Here is a 10834-nt window from a genome sequence, read left to right as displayed (position 1 = left end):
TTATTGCTTAAATCGCATTTTCTCGACGAGCTGAGCGCTTTTTCTGAATTGTGCCGCTCCCGTAACTCTGGTTAGGTTGGCATCGAAAAAAACGCTCTCGGATGCTTTAGAGTGGCGAGTTTATTACTGCGCATTAAGAAATGACCACCTCCAACGTTTGGTTTATGTTTTATAAGCATTTTTAATTTTATTGCTTAAATCGCATTTTCTCGGCGAGCTGAGCACTTTTTCTGAATTGTGCCGCTCCCGTCACTCTGGTTAGGTTGGCATCGAAAAAAACGCTCTCGGGTGCTTTAGAGTGCCGAGTTTATCACTGCGCATGAAGAAATGACCACCTCCAACGTTTGGTTTATGTTTTATAAGCATTTTTAATTTTATTGCTTAAATCGCATTTTCTCGGCGAGCTGAGCACTTTTTCTGAATTGTGCCGCTCCCGTCACTCTGGTTAGGTTGGCATCGAAAAAAACGCTCTCGGGTGCTTTAGAGTGCCGAGTTTATTACTGCGCATTAAGAAATGACCACCTCCAACCTTTGGTTTATGTTTTATAAGCATTTTTAATTTTATTGCTTAAATCGCATTTTCTCGGCGAGCTGAGCACTTTTTCTGAATTGTGCCGCTCCCGTCACTCTGGTTAGGTTGGCATCGAAAAAAACGCTCTCGGGTGCTTTAGAGTGCCGAGTTTATTACTGCGCATTAAGAAATGACCACCTCCAACGTTTGGTTTATGTTTTATAAGCATTTTTAATTTTATTGCTTAAATCGCATTTTCTCGGCGAGCTGAGCACTTTTTCTGAATTGTGCCGCTCCCGTCACTCTGGTTAGGTTGGCATCGAAAAAAACGCTCTCGGGTGCTTTAGAGTGCCGAGTTTATTACTGCGCATTAAGAAATGACCACCTCCAACGTTTGGTTTATGTTTTATAAGCATTTTTAATTTTATTGCTTAAATCGCATTTTCTCGGCGAGCTGAGCGCTTTTTCTGAATTGTGCCGCTCCGTCACTCTGGTTAGGTTGGAATCGAAAAAAACGCTCTCGGGTGCTTTAGAGTGCCGAGTTATTCACTGCGCATGAAGAAATGACCACCTCCAACGTTTGGTTTTTGTTTAGTAAGCATTTTTAATTTTATTGCTTAAATCGCATTTTCTCGGCGAGCTGAGCGCTTTTTCTGAATTGTGCCGCTCCCGTCACTCTGGTTAGGTTGGCATCGAAAAAAACGCTCTCGGGTGCTTTAGAGTGCCGAGTTATTCACTGCGCATGAAGAAATGACCACCTCCAACGTTTGGTTTATGTTTAATAAGCATTTTTAATTTTATTGCTTGAATCGCATTTTCTCGGCGAGCTGAGCACTTTTTCTGAATTGTGCCGCTCCCGTCACTCTGGTTAGGTTGGCATCGGAAAAAACGTTCTCGGGTGCTTTAGAGTGCCGAGTTATTCACTGCGCATGAAGAAATGACCACCTCCAACGTTTGGTTTATGTTTTATAAGCATTTTTAGTTTTATTGCTTAAATCGCATTTTCTCGGCGAGCTGAGCACTTTTTCTGAATTGTGCCGCTCCCGTCACTCTGGTTAGGTTGGCATCGAAGAAAACGCTCTCGGGTGCTTTAGAGTGCCGAGTTTATCACTGCGCATGAAGAAATGACCACCTCCAACGTTTGGTTTATGTTTAATAAGCATTTTTAATTTTATTGCTTAAATCGCATTTTCTCGGCGAGCTGAGCACTTTTTCTGAATTGTGCCGCTCCCGTCACTCTGGTTAGGTTGGCATCGAAAAAAACGCTCTCGGGTGCTTTAGAGTGCCGAGTTTATTACTGCGCATTAAGAAATGACCACCTCCAACGTTTGGTTTATGTTTTATAAGCATTTTTAATTTTATTGCTTAAATCGCATTTTCTCGGCGAGCTGAGCACTTTTTCTGAATTGTGCCGCTCCCGTCACTCTGGTTAGGTTGGCATCGAAAAAAACGCTCTCGGGTGCTTTAGAGTGCCGAGTTTATTACTGCGCATTAAGAAATGACCACCTCCAACGTTTGGTTTATGTTTTATAAGCATTTTTAATTTTATTGCTTAAATCGCATTTTCTCGGCGAGCTGAGCACTTTTTCTGAATTGTGCCGCTCCCGTCACTCTGGTTAGGTTGGCATCGAAAAAAACGCTCTCGGGTGCTTTAGAGTGCCGAGTTATTCACTGCGCATGAAGAAATGACCACCTCCAACGTTTGGTTTATGTTTAATAAGCATTTTTAATTTTATTGCTTGAATCGCATTTTCTCGGCGAGCTGAGCACTTTTTCTGAATTGTGCCGCTCCCGTCACTCTGGTTAGGTTGGCATCGAAAAAAACGCTCTCGGGTGCTTTAGAGTGCCGAGTTTATCACTGCGCATGAAGAAATGACCACCTCCAACGTTTGGTTTATGTTTTATAAGCATTTTTAATTTTATTGCTTAAATCGCATTTTCTCGGCGAGCTGAGCGCTTTTTCTGAATTGTGCCGCTCCCGTCACTCTGGTTAGGTTGGCATCGAAAAAAACGCTCTCGGGTGCTTTAGAGTGCCGAGTTTATCACTGCGCATGAAGAAATGACCACCTCCAACGTTTGGTTTATGTTTTATAAGCATTTTTAATTTTATTGCTTAAATCGCATTTTCTCGGCGAGCTGAGCACTTTTTCTGAATTGTGCCGCTCCCGTCACTCTGGTTAGGTTGGCATCGAAAAAAACGCTCTCGGGTGCTTTAGAGTGCCGAGTTTATCACTGCGCATGAAGAAATGACCACCTCCAACGTTTGGTTTATGTTTTATAAGCATTTTTAAATGTATTGCTTAAATCGCATTTTCTCGGCGAGCTGAGCGCTTTTTCTGAATTGTGCCGCTCCCGTCACTCTGGTTAGGTTGGCATCGAAAAAAACGCTCTCGGGTGCTTTAGAGTGCCGAGTTATTCACTGCGCATGAAGAAATGACCACCTCCAACGTTTGGTTTATGTTTTATAAGCATTTTTAATTTTATTGCTTAAATCGCATTTTCTCGGGGAGCTGAGCACTTTTTCTGAATTGTGCCGCTCCCGTCACTCTGGTTAGGTTGGCATCGAAAAAAACGCTCTCGGGTGCTTTAGAGTGCCGAGTTTATCACTGCGCATGAAGAAATGACCACCTCCAACGTTTGGTTTATGTTTTATAAGCATTTTTAATTTTATTGCTTAAATCGCATTTTCTCGGCGAGCTGAGCGCTTTTTCTGAATTGTGCCGCTCCCGTCACTCTGGTTAGGTTGGCATCGAAAAAAACGCTCTCGGGTGCTTTAGAGTGCCGAGTTTATCTCTGCGCATGAAGAAATGACCACCTCCAACGTTTGGTTTATGTTTTATAAGCATTTTTAATTTTATTGCTTAAATCGCATTTTCTCGGCGAGCTGAGCGCTTTTTCTGAATTGTGCCGCTCCCGTAACTCTGGTTAGGTTGGCATCGAAAAAAACGCTCTCGGGTGCTTTAGAGTGCCGAGTTTATCACTGCGCATGAAGAAATGACCACTTCCAACGTTTGGTTTATGTTTTATAAGCATTTTTAATTTTATTGCTTAAATCGCATTTTCTCGGCGAGCTGAGCACTTTTTCTGAATTGTGCCGCTCCCGTCACTCTGGTTATGTTGGTATCGAAGAAAACGCTCTCGGGTGCTTTAGAGTGCCGAGTTTATAACTGCGCATGAAGAAATGACCACCTCCAACGTTTGGTTTATGTTTTATAAGCATTTTTAATTTTATTGCTTAAATCGCATTTTCTCGGCGAGCTGAGCGCTTTTTCTGAATTGTGCCGCTCCCGTCACTCTGGTTAGGTTGGCATCGAAAAAAACGCTCTCGGGTGCTTTAGAGTGCCGAGTTTATCACTGCGCATGAAGAAATGACCACTTCCAACGTTTGGTTTATGTTTTATAAGCATTTTTAATTTTATTGCTTAAATCGCATTTTCTCGGCGAGCTGAGCACTTTTTCTGAATTGTGCCGCTCCCGTCACTCTGGTTATGTTGGTATCGAAGAAAACGCTCTCGGGTGCTTTAGAGTGCCGAGTTTATAACTGCGCATGAAGAAATGACCACCTCCAACGTTTGGTTTATGTTTTATAAGCATTTTTAATTTTATTGCTTAAATCGCATTTTCTCGGCGAGCTGAGCGCTTTTTCTGAATTGTGCCGCTCCCGTCACTCTGGTTAGGTTGGCATCGAAAAAAACGCTCTCGGGTGCTTTAGAGTGCCGAGTTATTCACTGCGCATGAAGAAATGACCACCTCCAACGTTTGGTTTATGTTTAATAAGCATTTTTAATTTTATTGCTTAAATCGCATTTTCTCGGCGAGCTGAGCGCTTTTTCTGAATTGTGCCGCTCCCGTCACTCTGGTTAGGTTGGCATCGAAAAAAACGCTCTCGGGTGCTTTAGAGTGCCGAGTTATTCACTGCAAATGAAGAAATGACCACCTCCAACGTTTGGTTTATGTTTAATAAGCATTTTTAATTTTATTGCTTAAATCGCATTTTCTCGGCGAGCTGAGCACTTTTTCTGAATTGTGCCGCTCCCGTCACTCTGGTTAGGTTGGCATCGAAAAAAACGCTCTCGGGTGCTTTAGAGTGCCGAGTTTATTACTGCGCATTAAGAAATGACCACCTCCAACGTTTGGTTTATGTTTTATAAGCATTTTTAATTTTATTGCTTGAATCGCATTTTCTCGGCGAGCTGAGCACTTTTTCTGAATTGTGCCGCTCCCGTCACTCTGGTTAGGTTGGCATCGAAAAAAACGCTCTCGGGTGCTTTAGAGTGCCGAGTTTATCACTGCGCATGAAGAAATGACCACCTCCAACGTTTGGTTTATGTTTTATAAGCATTTTTAATTTTATTGCTTAAATCGCATTTTCTCGGCGAGCTGAGCGCTTTTTCTGAATTGTGCCGCTCCCGTCACTCTGGTTAGGTTGGCATCGAAAAAAACGCTCTCGGGTGCTTTAGAGTGCCGAGTTATTCACTGCGCATGAAGAAATGACCACCTCCAACGTTTGGTTTATGTTTAATAAGCATTTTTAATTTTATTGCTTGAATCGCATTTTCTCGGCGAGCTGAGCACTTTTTCTGAATTGTGCCGCTCCCGTCACTCTGGTTAGGTTGGCATCGGAAAAAACGCTTTCGGGTGCTTTAGAGTGCCGAGTTTATCACTGCGCATGAAGAAATGACCACCTCCAACGTTTGGTTCATGTTTTATAAGCATTTTTAATTTTATTGCTTAAATCGCATTTTCTCGGCGAGCTGAGCGTTTTTTCTGAATTGTGCCGCTCCCGTCACTCTGGTTAGGTTGGCATCGAAAAAAACGCTCTCGGGTGCTTTAGAGTGCCGAGTTTATCACTGCGCATGAAGAAATGACCACCTCCAACGTTTATTTTATGTTTTATAAGCATTTTTAATTTTATTGCTTAAATCGCATTTTCTCGGCGAGCTGAGCACTTTTTCTGAATTGTGCCGCTCCCGTCACTCTGGTTAGGTTGGCATCGAAAAAAACGCTCTCGGGTGCTTTAGAGTGCCGAGTTTATCACTGCGCATGAAGAAATGACCACCTCCAACGTTTGGTTTATGTTTTGTAAGCATTTTTAAATTTATTGCTTAAATCGCATTTTCTCGGCGAGCTGAGCGCTTTTTCTGAATTGTGCCGCTCCCGTCACTCTGGTTAGGTTGGCATCGAAAAAAACGCTCTCGGGTGCTTTAGAGTGCCGAGTTATTCACTGCGCATGAAGAAATGACCACCTCCAACGTTTGGTTTATGTTTTATAAGCATTTTTAGTTATATTGCTTAAATCGCATTTTCTCGGCGAGCTGAGCACTTTTTCTGAATTGTGCCGCTCCCGTCACTCTGGTTAGGTTGGCATCGAAAAAAACGCTCTCGGGTGCTTTAGAGTGCCGAGTTTATCACTGCGCATGAAGAAATGACCACCTCCAACGTTTGGTTTATGTTTAATAAGCATTTTTAATTTTATTACGCTTAAATCGCATTTTCTCGGCGAGCTGAGCACTTTTTCTGAATTGTGCCGCTCCCGTCACTCTGGTTAGGTTGGCATCGAAAAAAACGCTCTCGGGTGCTTTAGAGTGCCGACTTTATCACTGCGCATGAAGAAATGACCACCTCCAACGTTTGGTGTATGTTTTATAAGCATTTTTAATTTTATTGCTTAAATCGCATTTTCTCGGCGAGCTGAGCACTTTTTCTGAATTGTGCCGCTCCCGTCACTCTGGTTAGGTTGGCATCGAAAAAAACGCTCACGGGTGCTTTAGAGTGCCGAGTTTATTACTGCGCATTAAGAAATGACCACCTCCAACGTTTGGTTTATGTTTTATAAGCATTTTTAATTTTATTGCTTAAATCGCATTTTCTCGGCGAGCTGAGCACTTTTTCTGAATTGTGCCGCTCCCGTCACTCTGGTTAGGTTGGCATCGAAAAAAACGCTCTCGGGTGCATTAGAGTGCCGAGTTATTCACTGCGCATGAAGAAATGACCACCTCCAACGTTTGGTTTATGTTTTATAAGCATTTTTAATTTTATTGCTTAAATCGCATTTTCTCGGCGAGCTGAGCGCTTTTTCTGAATTGTGCCGCTCCCGTCACTCTGGTTAGGTTGGCATCGAAAAAAACGCTCTCGGGTGCTTTAGAGTGCCGAGTTTATCACTGCGCATGAAGAAATGACCACCTCCAACGTTTGGTTTATGTTTTATAAGCATTTTTAAATTTATTGCTTAAATCGCATTTTCTCGGCGAGCTGAGCGCTTTTTCTGAATTGTGCCGCTCCCGTCACTCTGGTTAGGTTGGCATCGAAAAAAACGCTCTCGGGTGCTTTAGAGTGCCGAGTTATTCACTGCGCATGAAGAAATGACCACCTCCAACGTTTGGTTTATGTTTTATAAGCATTTTTAGTTTTATTGCTTAAATCGCATTTTCTCGGCGAGCTGAGCACTTTTTCTGAATTGTGCCGCTCCCGTCACTCTGGTTAGGTTGGCATCGAAAAAAACGCTCTCGGGTGCTTTAGAGTGCCGAGTTTATCACTGCGCATGAAGAAATGACCACCTCCAACGTTTGGTTTATGTTTGATAAGCATTTTTAATTTTATTGCTTAAATCGCATTTTCTCGGCGAGCTGAGCACTTTTTCTGAATTGTGCCGCTCCCGTCACTCTGGTTAGGTTGGCATCGAAAAAAACGCTCTCGGGTGCTTTAGAGTGCCGACTTTATCACTGCGCATGAAGAAATGACCACCTCCAACGTTTGGTTTATGTTTTATAAGCATTTTTAATTTTATTGCTTAAATCGCATTTTCTCGGCGAGCTGAGCACTTTTTCTGAATTGTGCCGCTCCCGACACTCTGGTTAGGTTGGCATCGAAAAAAACAGTCACGGGTGCTTTAGAGTGCCGAGTTTATTACTGCGCATTAAGAAATGACCACCTCCAACGTTTGGTTTATGTTTTATAAGCATTTTTAATTTTATTGCTTAAATCGCATTTTCTCGGCGAGCTGAGCACTTTTTCTGAATTGTGCCGCTCTCGTAACTCTGGTTAGGTTGGCATCGAAAAAAACGCTCTCGGGTGCTTTAGAGTGCCGAGTTTATCACTGCGCATGAAGAAATGACCACTTCCAACGTTTGGTTTATGTTTTATAAGCATTTTTAATTTTATTGCTTAAATCGCATTTTCTCGGCGAGCTGAGCACTTTTTCTGAATTGTGCCGCTCCCGTCACTCTGGTTAGTTTGGCATCGAAAAAAACGCTCTCGGGTGCTTTAGAGTGCCGAGTTTATTACTGCGCATTAAGAAATGACCACCTCCAACGTTTGGTTTATGTTTTATAAGCATTTTTAATTTTATTGCTTAAATCGCATTTTCTCGGCGAGCTGAGCACTTTTTCTGAATTGTGCCGCTCCCGTCACTCTGGTTAGGTTGGCATCGAAAAAAACGCTCTCGGGTGCTTTAGAGTGCCGAGTTATTCACTGCGCACGAAGAAATGACCACCTCCAACGTTTGGTTTATGTTTTATAAGCATTTTTAATTTTATTGCTTAAATCGCATTTTCTCGGCGAGCTGAGCGCTTTTTCTGAATTGTGCCGCTCCCGTCACTCTGGTTAGGTTGGCATCGAAAAAAACGCTCTCGGGTGCTTTAGAGTGCCGAGTTTATTACTGCGCATTAAGAAATGACCACCTCCAACGTTTGGTTTATGTTTTATAAGCATTTTTAATTTTATTGCTTAAATCGCATTTTCTCGGCGAGCTGAGCACTTTTTCTGAATTGTGCCGCTCCCGTCACTCTGGTTAGGTTGGCATCGAAAAAAACGCTCTCGGGTGCTTTAGAGTGCCGAGTTTATTACTGCGCATTAAGAAATGACCACCTCCAACGTTTGGTTTATGTTTTATAAGCATTTTTAATTTTATTGCTTAAATCGCATTTTCTCGGCGAGCTGAGCACTTTTTCTGAATTGTGCCGCTCCCGTCACTCTGGTTAGGTTGGCATCGAAAAAAACGCTATCGGGTGCTTTAGAGTGCCGAGTTATTCACTGCGCATGAAGAAATGACCACCTCCAACGTTTGGTTTATGTTTAATAAGCATTTTTAATTTTATTGCTTAAATCGCATTTTCTCGGCGAGCTGAGCACTTTTTCTGAATTGTGCCGCTCCCGTCACTCTGGTTAGGTTAGGTTGGCATCGAAAAAAACGCTCTCGGGTGCTTTAGAGTGCCGAGTTTATTACTGCGCATTAAGAAATGACCACCTCCAACGTTTGGTTTATGTTTTATAAGCATTTTTAATTTTATTGCTTAAATCGCATTTTCTCGGCGAGCTGAGCACTTTTTCTGAATTGTGCCGCTCCCGTCACTCTGGTTAGGTTGGCATCGAAAAAAACGCTCTCGGGTGCTTTAGAGTGCCGAGTTTATTACTGCGCATTAAGAAATGACCACCTCCAACGTTTGGTTTATGTTTTATAAGCATTTTTAATTTTATTGCTTAAATCGCATTTTCTCGGCGAGCTGAGCACTTTTTCTGAATTGTGCCGCTCCCGTCACTCTGGTTACGTTGGCATCGAAAAAAACGCTCTCGGGTGCTTTAGAGTGCCGAGTTATTCACTGCGCATGAAGAAATGACCACCTCCAACGTTTGGTTTATGTTTAATAAGCATTTTTAATTTTATTGCTTGAATCGCATTTTCTCGGCGAGCTGAGCACTTTTTCTGAATTGTGCCGCTCCCGTCACTCTGGTTAGGTTGGCATCGAAAAAAACGCTCTCGGGTTCTTTAGAGTGCCGAGTTTATTACTGCGCATTAAGAAATGACCACCTCCAACGTTTGGTTTATGTTTTATAAGCATTTTTAATTTTATTGCTTAAATCGCATTTTCTCGGCGAGCTGAGCACTTTTTCTGAATTGTGCCGCTCCCGTCACTCTGGTTAGGTTGGCATCGAAAAAAACGCTCTCGGGTGCTTTAGAGTGCCGAGTTTAGTACTGCGCATTAAGAAATGACCACCTCCAACGTTTGGTTTATGTTTTATGAGCATTTTTAATTTTATTGCTTAAATCGCATTTTCTCGGCGAGCTGAGCACTTTTTCTGAATTGTGCCGCTCCCGTCACTCTGGTTAGGTTGGCATCGAAAAAAACACTCTCGGGTGCTTTATAGTGCCGAGTTATTCACTGCGCATGAAGAAATGACCACCTCCAACGTTTGGTTTATGTTTAATAAGCATTTTTAATTTTATTGCTTGAATCGCATTTTCTCGGCGAGCTGAGCACTTTTTCTGAATTGTGCCGCTCCCGTCACTCTGCTTAGGTTGGCATCGAAAAAAATTCTCTCGGGTGCTTTAGAGTGCCGAGTTTATCACTGCGCATGAAGAAATGACCACCTCCAACGTTTGGTTTATGTTTTATAAGCATTTTTAATTTTATTGCTTAAATCGCATTTTCTCGGCGAGCTGAGCGCTTTTTCTGAATTGTGCCGCTCCCGTCACTCTGGTTAGGTTGGCATCGAAAAAAACGCTCTCGGGTGCTTTAGAGTTCCGAGTTTATCACTGCGCATGAAGAAATGACCACCTCCAACGTTTGGTTTATGTTTTATAAGCATTTTTAATTTTATTGATTAAATCGCATTTTCTCGGCGAGCTGAGCACTTTTTCTGAATTGTGCCGCTCCCGTCACTCTGGTTAGGTTGGCATCGAAAAAAACGCTCTCGGGTGCTTTAGAGTGCCGAGTTTATCACTGCGCATGAAGAAATGACCACCTCCAACGTTTGGTTTATGTTTTATAAGCATTTTTAGTTTTATTGCTTAAATCGCATTTTCTCGGCGAGCTGAGCACTTTTTCTGAATTGTGCCGCTCCCGTCACTCTGGTTAGGTTGGCATCGAAAAAAACGCTCTCGGGTGCTTTAGAGTGCCGAGTTTATCACTGCGCATGAAGAAATGACCACCTCCAACGTTTGGTTCATGTTTAATAAGCATTTTTAATTTTATTGCTTAAATCGCATTTTCTCGGCGAGCTGAGCACTTTTTCTGAATTGTGCCGCTCCCGTCACTCTGGTTAGGTTGGCATCGAAAAAAACGCTCTCGGGTGCTTTAGAGTGCCGACTTTATCACTGCGCATGAAGAAATGACCACCTCCAACGTTTGGTTTATGTATAAGCATTTTTAATTTTATTGCTTAAATCGCATTTTCTCGGCGAGCTGAGCACTTTTTCTGAATTGTGCCGCTCCCGTCACTCTGGTTAGGTTGGCATCGAAAGAAACGCTCACGGGTGCTTTAGAGTGCCGAGTTTATTACTGCGCATTAAGAAATGACCACCTCCAACGTTTGGTTTATGTTTTA

This window comes from Syngnathus typhle, linkage group LG16, assembly GCF_033458585.1.
Source record: "Syngnathus typhle isolate RoL2023-S1 ecotype Sweden linkage group LG16, RoL_Styp_1.0, whole genome shotgun sequence".
Lineage (NCBI taxonomy): Eukaryota > Metazoa > Chordata > Actinopteri > Syngnathiformes > Syngnathidae > Syngnathus > Syngnathus typhle.
Note: the sequence above shows the minus strand (reverse complement) of the source record.